Consider the following 13,026-nt stretch of genomic DNA (forward strand, 5'->3'; position numbering starts at 1 on the left):
TGTGTTGTCCTTGATGGCAACTCACTTAGATGAAAAGTCATAGTACAACAGGTTAACAACAAAAAATTATAGATCAAACTACAAAGAATGAAGAAAGATAGGTATACGCAAGTTCACCTTGACCAAGGTGCGTATACACGGAGGTTCACTGAACACAAGTAGCATATACGTACACACGCACTTTCATAGAAGGAAAAGCGTGTATATCTTGGAAAACTAAGTTTTTGGTCCAAGGCATTTGGTCCATGGTACTGGTCCAAGGTATTGGTCCTAAGTGGTTTTGGTCCATGGTATTGAGAAGGGCCCAAAACTATAAAAGGAGGAGAAGATCATTAGGCCAAGTGTGAAAGTATCGAATATATAATGAAGTGTGAGATCTAGTATGCAGGTTATTGGCTTATGGTGATGCTTGATCTGAACCAGGGATGAACCTTAGTGGTCGATGGAGGATAAGATCTAATGATGGATTGGGATCTTAAGGCTTGAAATGAATTATCTCTATATGGTTTGATCACGTTTATTCTAGATCTGAATACTGACGCATGTGTTGTTCTGTAAATATTATGATCTAGGTATAACTGAAGTCTGGAATAGCTACAGAATTATGAATTAATATTTGCATATGTATACGCTGGTTGGCTTTGAGAAAAGCGCATATACACGTAGGTTTAACACATGGAGGTAGCATATACCTTATAAAATATGTTTTAGTTGTTTCTATTTGCTGTTACAGAGTTCTGGGCTCTAGTTTCTGTATTCTGGTAATAGTATTCTGAATGATCAGATTGATGGGTTATCAAAGTGATTGATTGATTCGGTTGTGGTTGGTTCAGAAAGTGAGTGGTTGATGCAGATGTATGTGATGATTGAATTACAGTTACAATGTTGTTGATGGATCTAGTTTGAAAATTTATGAAATGTGGTCCTTGGAGGAAGAAGGAAGGTTGTAGCCTTTTGTAGGTCATAGCCTACGTACTAGTAAACATATCAGCTAGTACAAGAGTTAGGGAGTTGTAGCTCCATTCCGGGAGAAGCTGGAGAACGAGAGAAGGTTGTAACCTTCTGCAGGTAGAAGCATGCGTACTGGTATAAGTCTGCACCAGTACAAAATTGTAAACAAATTTTGTTATTATTAAAAGAAGACAGAGACGACAGTAGCAGGTGGTTTTCACCCACATTGGGTTTCAACCTTATATCTTGGTGTTCTTGTGTGTTTCTTATATGTGATGCTTTATTCTGCTTTTACTGCACTGTCTAATAAATCTCTGATATACTGGTTAAAGTTCAATGCATGATAAATTGGGTAAATCAAGAGTTCTCTGCATATACGATGGTTGCCTTAAGCACAGTAGCGTATACACGCCAGTTCACTTAACTGAAGTAGCGTATACAAATCTATTTGGAAAATTAAATTATTGATCTGATAATATTGATTCACCCCCCCTCTCAGTATTATTTCCAACAACAAGGTATTTGGAGCAAAGTTCCTTATCTTGTGTCAAGCTCGTTAAAAAATGAAATAGGGACCATGAGGATCGTTCTTTTACTATGTCAACCTCATTAAAAATATGAAACAGGTGTCATGAGCATGGTTCTTTTCTTGTGTCAAGCTCGTTATAAATGAAACAAATCCCCTTCCAATTCGAATATTTGATTAGATCTCATAAAATCCCAGTTGAGTCTTTCACTTGATCTCATAAGTGAACCTTCATTTCATCCACTTGCTAGTAACCAATAGTCTACTTAGGTGAATGAAACGAATCTTGGGGGGCATGTACCTCGAATTGAGTCATTATGCTGTGGGCATGCAAAGTTATCTCAAGCATAGTTTATCTTTGTTTCAAGCTTATGTAAAAAATGAAACCAAACCCAAGCATAGTTTGTTTATGTTTCAAGCTTGTGTAAAAATGAAACCATTTCTCTTTTTACCTCTTGTGATTGCCAATTTATCAGCCTATTTTTGCTAGATGAGCCTTGGTTATTCCATTCCTTCGCCACCATCTCTTTGGCCAATCATTCGCTTTCACTTGGTTGAGTTGCCCTTTTCTGAGGAACATCTACGATGAGTGGTCTTATTAGCTAGCCTATTGACCATTACATGTTTTGAGCAGTTCCATCATCACCAGAACAAGTTGTTATCCTTTTTATACCACTCGTTCCTCCAGGAGAAGTCATCTTTAAGCTCTTTTCTATCTCTCAAAAAATGAAAATATTACTGAGTACTTGTCATTTCAAACTCATAATAGTAAATGAAATTATGTCTACTCATTATAAGTTTAACCCTTTTCCAGACTGAGATATACTATTGTATGAAAAAGGCACACCTTGGTTGACATGGTCAAAAGATTATCTCGAATATTGTTTTCTACCTTTTCAGATTCGAGAGACAAATTACGAAAAGGGACCTGATGGAGTTTTATTTTTCATCTCTTTTTGAAACTACCTAAATATGAAAAAGATACTGAGTTATCCTTTCGTCGGACTCGTTAAAAATTAAATAATGGCATACTTGTCACCATGACGAGCCTGAGTTTCTCCTTCCTAGGACTCGTAAAACTTACTAGGATGGAATCATTTGAAGAATGAACTTATACGACAAGTATATGGTATCCTCTTCAAGCTTGTGTAAAAATAAAGAGGTACTCACTAGAAATAGTGGGGGAAAAGTAAAAGCGAAACATCTCTTGTATAGGCAGCATGTCGCTCTTGAATATGACACTCATATGTTTTTCGTGTCGGGTTTGGTATATCCTCACTTAATCACTTGTCTTTCCAGGTATGGGTGATCCATTTTTACTCTCATATGACTATTCCACTTCATCGTTATGACCCTTGGTCCTATGTTGAGTCTAATGCTGCCACACTCCTGTGTTGTGTCGCCAATATGTTCAAGAGAATTCCTATCTGCAGTCTATTACCTATACATTGTCTGACTCTTTCCTAGAGTCTTGGATCCTACTCGTTTATTCCACTTTATTCCTTGTTTCATGTCAATGATGAGGGAATCATTATGACCCTCCTTCAATGGGTCACTTCCTGTCGCCTTCAACTCATTATCCAGGAAGATGACTTAGAAACTCCCTTTCCGTACCTTAGAACTTACATGTCGTAATGGAAGTTTCTTTGCATTTCGACGATAGGTTTTCATCATTGGAATTTGATCAGATGATTCCACGAGTGTTTGACTTCAACTTCTTTTTCACATTCAATGATGGCACTATCATACCTTGAGATCCATTGTCATTATTGGTGGTCTCTCATGCCTATTAATAGTCCACATCATTGGTCAGTAAACAGGTGGTTTTCTAGCATGTTCGACTTCGACACATTCATTCGCATGTTATAATTCGTACTTTGATTGGGTTGGGATGGAGTGCAAGACCATGAGTCTTTTGCAATATGATATAGGATGCGTGGAGTTATTTGTTATTCATGATTGTACACATGTTTCTGCTATATGGATGGTTATGACCATACCGTGGGACTTTACATTTATGATGATCCTTCTATCTTGGATGGCTGCGTCCATACCTTGGATCTTAGATTTACAGATGATCCTTTTCATTTGGATGGATGTGCCCATACCATGGATCATTTTACATAGTCCTTATTATCCGGATGGCAACATCCATACTGTGGATTCATGTTTTGATATCAGATATGTATATGTATTTGCATCCTTTCTTTGTAGGTCTCCTAATTTTTTTTCTTCTCGTCCTTGCAAAATCTTGTAAAGTATCTCAGCCATCACTCCCCATTTTGCCTTCATGCTTTAGGGGGCATCTGTTACATAGTGTTTTGTCACACCTCTTGCACCTCCCTGTGACATACCCCGAAGTGCCCGAAACATGACCATAATGCAGTGTACTCATTCATATATGTAGCTCAGATCCTCCCTCAGACATTGATTGGAAAATTCCTTGAGCTTTCCCTAAAGAAAATAGATCTTAAACCCTAATTTGAGCATAATTTCTCTTATGACACTGAAAACTACGATGGTCGCATGTTGCACTATACTCGACCCACGATGGCATCACTCTGTTTGCTTATATACCCGCGATGATCCAAAAAAGGCAATTTTCCCAAAGAGGATGAGAAGCTTCGTGATCTAGAAGCTTCCAGAGAAGCGAGTTGGAGGTTTTTTGACGTAGATGAGGTCGAGTTATCCAACTTGGCCTCTTTTTCTTATCCCTATGAGATACCTCCTTGTGATGAGGGCCTACTCTGATCTTTGGAGAGATCCTAACTCCCTTTCCCAGCCTATATATTCATCCTCTCCCATTCCCAAATGGTTGGTCTTTGTCTATTTGCACCCTAATGCTAAGATTGTGCCTATATGCTATTCATTTACCTTGGAGGAGTGCTTGGAGAGCTTAGCTTGGACTTGGATATTCATTCAACGAGAGCCTATTGACATCAAGGCTTGGTTGTATGCTTCCTCCTTTATTCTATTAATATACAACTGCTGGTTCATTTTCTCTAAATGTGTATGTTCATGTATCATTTAGCTTAACATTCCTTGATCAGTTAAGTAGGTTTCTTTTGAATATGCTATTGGTATTTGCATGCCTTGATCTCTTGTGCATATGCATAAATTTTATGAACAACAGGAACAAGACCGTGACGCAAGTGATTCAAGGTCTTCAAAAAAGGAGATCAAGATAGCATCAGAACAAGGTAAGCCATCTTCTTCGTCTCTCTTTTCAATTGTAACTTAGGAAAGTGTCTGGTAGATTGTCACTTAGGTTGCTAGACCCACTCATTGGGATAAAGGGATTGTCTCTGTCCACAGAGAGGATTTACCTAGACAATATGTGAGGAGGAAAATGAAGGAAAATAATGGAAAATGAAGAAAATATATGCCTCATTGATAAAAAGGCTTCTGACAATCAGTTGGCAAGCTTTTGCTCAGGTTTTGGAATTAGATCAAGAAAGGCAAAGAAGGAAAGAGGAAGGAAGGAACAAGCAAGGAAGATTAGGATCAAGAAGCTACAAAAATATTATTTGCAGGTATCGATTTGCATTTGTGCTTTCCTTGTTAGGTTTGGCATGCATGGTATTGTATGTGGTTATTTTGTTGTCATGGCATGGGTTTTTCTAGGTGTGACAGTGTTTTTAGCCTAGCATTTCCATTTCAGGATAGCTATGGTGTGATGGGGTTCTCATGTTTTGGTTGAGATGGATTGCTGGGTGGATTCAAAACTAAGTGAGGTGGATCTTCGAACGCTGAAAGACATGGCCTAATGGTCCTTGAAACATACTGTGGATCACGGTAGAGCCATTGGCATAGTAACCCCTGAGCCAGACTATGGGTTGCGGTAAAACTAGGATTGTGTGCCTCAGTGGGCCTAAGAATCCTTGCTGGTGAATGGTGGGATATACGGTAAATCCTGGAGAGTAGGTATCAGTTTATGGCCTAGTGATCCAGTGTGGATTGTGGTAAAGCCCGAGAGACTAGGAGACAAGAAAATTACTCACAGTGTAGGTGGAGAAATTTAGTGGCATCCATTCTTGTTTGGACCAGTGATCTGGTGGAGATCATGCTAAACCATATTATTACATGTTTATTATGTTGGCCTAGTGATCCAGGATGGATTACAGTAAAGCCTGGTTTCTATTGATGACGGTGAGGTGGTTTAGCCTCAGGATGCCTTGGTTGGTTCTTGTTTTGAGTCCCACATTCATGCTTAGAATACGACACGAGGGTGAATGGTTGAAGAGAGACTTGGCTCAACCATTCTATGGTCGGGTGAAACATGGTAGTCTGATCCTGGGATTGGATATTGCATCATCAATATGCGGTTATTTTTCCTTGTAGTTCTATGAGTATTATACTGGTTTATATGTGGATCATATGGTTGTGATTTTCTTGGTATTTCTGTTGCTATTATGTTGGTTATGTATGATAGTGGCTATGTATGGATCTCATCCTATTTTCACTTGTAAATGAATGAACAATGTATCTATGACATAATAGATGATACTACAACAAATGTTATAAGGGAACAATGCTTCTTAGTGATTCTCAGATAAGTATGAGACCCCTATGCTTAAATATATTGTTTATACCTGTAGATTACATATTCGTGATATGTTTGACGAAACACTTGCCATGGCTAGTAGGGGTCCGGTTAAGGGCTTGTTCATGTATTTGTATTTGCATTTGCATTATTGTTTCCTTGTTATCTTTCTATTCTGAAGGCGTCATTCAATTTTGGGCAGTGACATAGGCTTTGGGCCTAAAAAAGTGGCTCAGATCACGGGGACACTGGAACAACACTGAGAAAAATAGTCTCTAGACGTTGGCATGCCTTGTCATGAGAGCGTCCAGAGCCTCCTATATGATGTCAGGTCCATATCATGGGAGCGTCCAGGGGTCAAGTGGTCTAAAACCTTAGTGGGACCTAGGGGCATGATACCTAAGTGGTTGGGATGGCTCCTGGGAGTGTTGTTGCTTATGTGGAAGGTATGTTTGATGTGTTTTTGTCGATTATAATTCCTTAAGGACACCTAGGAGGTTGAGTCATATCATAGTAGCCTTTTGTCACATGTTTACCCTGGTTGGCTGGTTACTTGGGTAGATATGGGAGGAGGGTGATACAAAGTGGTATCAGAGCATGGTTCACCCCTCAGATTGGATGGGCAGTGTGTTGGTCATGCATTCATGTTAGTTGCATATGTGTTCCTTATGATTGTAGTCCATGTGGTTGTTTCATTTTCATGGTGATTATCATGGTTGTAGTGTTGTCGCCATGTGAAGGTTGATGGTGTTGTTGTGGAATGTGTCATCATGAGTGTATTGTTGTATATGCATTTTTTATGCATGTCAGTGTCAAAATGTTGTTATGCATGCATTTTCATGGTGAAGGTTGTTGTGAATAAGGTCATTGTATGCAATTGTTATCACGATGATATATGTATGTTATGATGCTAATGTGTTGAATGAGGTAAAGCAGGAGATGCAAATCATTAAAGTGAAGTTGCAACATTGGACCTCGATGCAAGAGCATGTCATCATACAGGTTTGTATGTTGGGCATGCAAGTATGTAGGTTAAGTATTGTTATATGAATTAGGGTTATATACATTAGGTTTATGTACATGTATATTGATGTTATGGTTACATACATGATAAATGCTAGTTGATTAGTGTAGTTATATGCACATGTGTCAGATAGTCATGAATGATAGTAACCTATGGGTGTATGCATTTTTGTTGATTTTTTGATGTTAGTTGACTTGATGATTATGCTATATGTGGTTGATGAATATGTTATATGTTAACTTGTAGTTAGCTCGATGATAACGTTATATGTTAATTTATTGTTGTTATATGTTAGTTAACTTGAAGATTAGGGTTATAACATTAACATCTTGATGTTATGTGTATCATACTAAGTTGGATTAGTCTATGAAAATGCTTAAGGTTATGACATTCATGTATCAGTTAATATGTTGTGATATTATGTCATACTAGTCTAGACTGAATGTGCATATGTGATTTCTATGCAGGAATGACAATTGTTGATGGGCTTATGATGTGAACATGTTAGCTAGTAACTGTTATGGATATCATGACCTTATTTATGTTTGAGTTGATATTTTTTGAAGTTATATCTTGCTAACTAGATTGATTGTACAAACAATATATTCTCCCCTGAGATACATTAAAGTATGAGTTTTCTTGTGTCGTATATTTGGTGCTTGGCTATTTGATTATGTCATCTAGTTTATTAATTTAACATGGTATGTTTGCAAGTTGGTTGGATGTTTGATGAATTGCATAAAATGAGTATGTGTTCAAATGATCTTGTTTTAAGATGATTGTACTAACACATATGCGTTGATATGTACTTCAGTGTAGTAGGTGATAATTGTAGCATTATGTCTAATGACTATGACTTGGCTATGGATTATGACATCATTGTTAGTATTGGTAAAGGTTGATTTCAAATTGATAGATATGATTGTCTTGATATTTGGAACATGTGAATGACATGTGTAAACATTTGTAGGAAACATGCTTGGTATTAGCGTGACAAGGTAACAATTGATGTGTTATATAACTAACAGTTGGGTGATGTGACAAAACATAGTAACACTCAATTACAACAAGGTAAAAAGGGTAAAAGAAAGGAATTGGGAAAGAATTCCTTTGGCTATGATTGGAAACCCTAATTCCAAACGAGTGAGTGCTTTGTATACAGGAAGTCTTCTTAACCTTGATTTTGTTTGAAATTATGTGGCTATGTGCTATATTCATGGACATGTGTTTGACAGGTATATCAACTAGTCTCTAGTTATAGCTAGATATGTTAAGGGAATTGGAGTCCCTTGAGAGATGGCATGGATGTGTTTAGCTACAAGGCAATGTTCTTGGCATAATAAGGTAAGCTAACTGGTATATTTTTATATTTATTTACACATTGACAATTATGTGTTTACGGTAGTATGATGCAAGGAATTGCATGACAAGAGAGGTTGCCATGAAATATTGTAGAAGGTTCGGGTTGAGATTTCCTTGGGAACCATGGGATTGTGTCACGATGTCTATTGTTAGTCTTGTACTTTTGGTCCTCGGTGATTTGTTGAGATTGATTATGGTTTTGTTTATGACTAGTGCAAGGCCTTGCCACTTTGTTGTGGTGTCGTGTTGTTATTGGTTTTAATGGTCATCTTCTTGTTTGTTTCTTGTGCTTGCATTTTATGTTTTGAGTCTTGGGAATTGGTTTGGGAAAGATGAAAGTTAATGGATCTTGGGAGAATATGAATGAAACCCAACAGGTGATGTAAGCCTTGGATGAATATCAGTGCATGTATAAGGGTAGACAAAGACAAGCGTATAACAATCGTTTGGACTGGTTGGGTCCATTGTGATAAATGGACGGTGGTAGTACATACATGATAAAGGTAACCAGAAAGGTAAAGTGAATGGATGTGAGGCATATGGTTCCTTGGCTATGTTGGGAACAATTGTTCCCAATGTTGTGCATGGATAAAGGGAGTTCTCTTAACCTTGACCTTATGATATCTGGTAATTATGTTATGATCATGATTATGCTGATGCCTATATGTGTATACATGTATGTATGTATGTCATGTATGATAAGATCATCATGGATCATGATTGTTTAATGCTAATATTTATATGTATATATATGTATGTATATATGTTGTTGTATGACAAGGTCGTTAGTAATCCTTATTGTGGAGGAATGATTGCTTATGTAGGTGAATGGCATGACAAGGTTCCTAGTCTTATGGGGAAATATACAAGGTCAGTACCACGAGGATATGAATTGATATTGTATGCTTGTATTATCCCTATGTTTATGTTATGAAAAGTAACCCTGAGGGATACATTAGCAAAATGAAAGCAATGTGGTCTATGACATGCCGGGACAAGCGATAAGACACTGGAAGCAAGGTTTCTTGGTAGAGACAGTGTGGTTTGGATGTGTGGTACTACTATTGTGCACATGCTGTATATGTTATACATGTTACATCTGTGATGTTGTGTGCATGTGGTGTTGTGTATATATAGTGTGTGTACATGTTTTTTTATGCAATGATTATGTACAAGGTGGTATTTTACATGTTGTGTGAATATTTCATATGCAATGTTGGGTATAGATGGTGCTATGTACATGTTGGATATGCGGTGTTGTGTACATATTGTACTATGCACATGATGGATATGCAATGTATGCATATGGTGTTATACACATGTTGGATATGCAATGTTGTGTACATAGGGTTCTATGTACATGTTTGTATATGAAGTGCAATGTACATATGGTGTTATGTGCATGTTGTACATATGGTGTTGTGTGCATGATTGTACACGTGGTGCTGTGAGCATGTGGTGATGTGTAGATGTCATGCATGTGGTATCGTGTACATGTCGTGCATGTTGTACTGTGTACATGTTGTACAGGTGGTGCAATATACATGTGGCATTGTGTACATGTTGTGCAGGTGGCTCCGTGTACATGTGATGCTATACACATGTTGTGCAGGTGGTGCGGTGTACAGGTGGTACCATGTACATGTTGTACATATGGTATTGGTGTACATGTGTTATTGTGCGCATTTCATACACGTTGTGTTGCGAGCATGCATTACTATGTATGTGCATTGTGTAGTCATGGTATCATGACATGTGTATTCGTTGTGTTGTACTCTATGCATGTATATGTATTGTGTTGTACATCAGGTGTAGGTGTCTGTATTATGTGGTGGTGTACACCAGATGTAGGCATATGCGTTGTGTTGTGTTTTACACTGGGTATAGGTGTAGGTGTTGTATGTCAAGTGTAGGTGCATGTATTGCATGGTGTTGTATGTCGTGTGTGGTTGTATGTGTGTGATGCACACTATGTGTATGTGCACATGGTTTATGTGAAGGCACTGGGTGTTTGTCAGGTGTGGAAACAGATCCACTGTGCATACGAATACGAATAAAGTAATGAGTAAGTATCGATGAAGAATAAATATATAAATATATATATATATATATATATATATATATATATATATATATATATATATATATATATATATATATATATATATATATATATATTTAGTTTTATTATACATGTGATTTATGATTCTGGTTTATGATGGTTACATGTGATTATGATTTTGATCTATGATGGTTGTGTTTTGATCTAACCTGATGTGATATGTTTATACATGATGATTTAGTCAAAGATTTTAGTTTGACTTGTTGTGATAGGAAGTAAACATGATTACAAGTGTAGTTTATTGACGAGTTACTAAAGAGGTATGATGTGAATTTATTTGAATTCATTTAAAATATAATGGAAGCTATATGCTTGGTACAGGAAGCATGAAAATTCCCGGTTGGTTGGTTGAAAATGACTACAAGAATTGGCAACAATAGCGAAAGGAATTGGAACAAGCAACAGTATGCTGGTAAAACACTTCAGGAGTAGGGCTATTGTGGGAGACTGGTACCCAATAGTGTCCATTGATTTCCATGAGCATGTTATGACCGGTATGATGGTTTTGAGGCAAGTATATGCCTCGGTTATTGACCTTCCGATGTGAGGAAGCATTTCCAAGGGATGGATCGCCCGAGATAGGGGATGTCGGGGAACTTGGAAGGTGAGTGAATGCACAAAAGGGGGTGACTGGATTTCCCAAGGAACTGTGTAGCAGAGAAGGGAAGGTCGAGGATGAATTTGTTTTGGTCATCAACATTTCAATATGGAATCATATGCACATTGGGAGTGTGCCCTGTAACAATGATCCGATAACTGTTCGTTGAGAGGACAAGTGGCACAGGATTATAGTGTTGGACATTGGATGCAGTTTGACTATGGTAGTGGATTCTAGACTTCCTGGGAAGGAGGTGAATCCTGGTATTACTTTGAGGGTGGAGGTGTGATCCTCTAGATTCCCTTGTTGCAGATGTAGGCATCGTATCCTTTTATTTGTTGATTTAGAAAATGTGCATATGTGTATATGTGGTTATTGTAAATACCATAATGAGCTATGTTATAAAGCCCTAATAAGCGGTATGGTTGTTATCTGGTCATGTTGTCATGATGTTTTGCTTTCGAGCAGGTCTTTCATTGTAAATAATACAACGAACTAAGTTATAAAGATCCATTATGTTTGGTTTTCAAGGTTTTGCTGAGGTCTTGGTGTGGTTTAACACTGAGGAATGTGTTCCTCAAGGGGGAGGGTTCTATAATAGTCCTGGTTAAAAACTCATGTAGAAAATATAAGACCAAGGTTGATGGGACATGTATTCCAAGCTGATTGGTGGCAAGACATCTTAGAGGGTGTTGATTTCAGTTATTATGGTTAAAGGAAATTGGAAAAGGCAATGACAAAGGCTTTGGAAAGGAAAATGGAATTTTGGCACATTTATTTATGAAAATAGTGAAAATTAGGAGAAAAGGAAGGTGAAATTTCATAGGTTGCATGTGAGGAGGAAAATGAAGGAAAATAATGGAAAATGAATAAAATAGAGGCCTCATTGATAAAAAGGCTTCTGAGGATTAGTTGGCAAGCTTTTGCTCAGGTTTTGGCATTGGATCAAGAAAGGAAAAGAAGGCAAGAGGAAAGAAGGTGAAAGCAAGGAAGAGTAGGATCAAGCGCTACAACAATATTCTTTGCAGGTATTGATTTGCATGTTTTTTCTCCTTGCTAGAGTTGGCATGCATGGTATTACATGTGGTTATTTTGCTGTCATGACATGGGTTTTTCCAGGTGTAACAATGTTTTCAGCCTAGCCTTGCCATTTTTGGATAGGCATGGTGTGATGGGGTTATCATGTTTTGGTTGAGTTGGATTGCCGGATGGATTCAAAGCTGAGTGAGGAGGATCTCTGAATGATGGAACACATGGCCTAGTGGTCCCTCAACTAAAATGTGGATCATGGTAAAGCCACTGGCCTAGTAACCCCTAAGCCAGGCTGTGGGTTGTGGTAAAACCAAGATCTTGTGCCTCAATGGGCCTAGGAATCCTTGCCGGTGAATGACGGGATATACAATAAAGTTAAGAGGTGAATTTATCTCCATTTGGCCTAGTAATCTCGGGATGGGATATGCGGTAAAGCTTGGAGAGTGGGTCTCAGTTTAGGGCCTAACGATCTGATGTGGATTGCGATAAAGCCTAAGAGACTAAGAGACAAGAAAATTATTCATGATGTAGGTGGAGAAATCCGGTGGCATCCATGCTTGTTTTGCCTAGTGATCTGGTGGAGATCATGGTAAAGCCTGTTATTACATGTTTATTATGTTGGCCTAGTGATCTAGGATGGATTATGATAAAGCCTAGTTTCTATTGATGAGGGTGAGGTGGTTTAGCCTCGGGATGCCCTGGTTGGTTCTTTTGGTTTGAGTCCCACATTCATGCTTGGAATATGGAATGGGGGTGAATGAATGAAGAGAGATTTGGCTCAATCATTATATGGTTGGGTGGAACGTGGTAGTCCCATCCCGGGTTTGGATTTTGCATCATCAATATGAGAGTATTTCTCCTTGTATTT

The sequence above is a fragment of the Pinus tabuliformis genome, chromosome X, assembly GCF_031772625.1.
Source record: "Pinus tabuliformis cultivar Carrire ecotype Pingquan chromosome X, CPIR1, whole genome shotgun sequence".
Classification (NCBI taxonomy): domain Eukaryota; kingdom Viridiplantae; phylum Streptophyta; class Pinopsida; order Pinales; family Pinaceae; genus Pinus; species Pinus tabuliformis.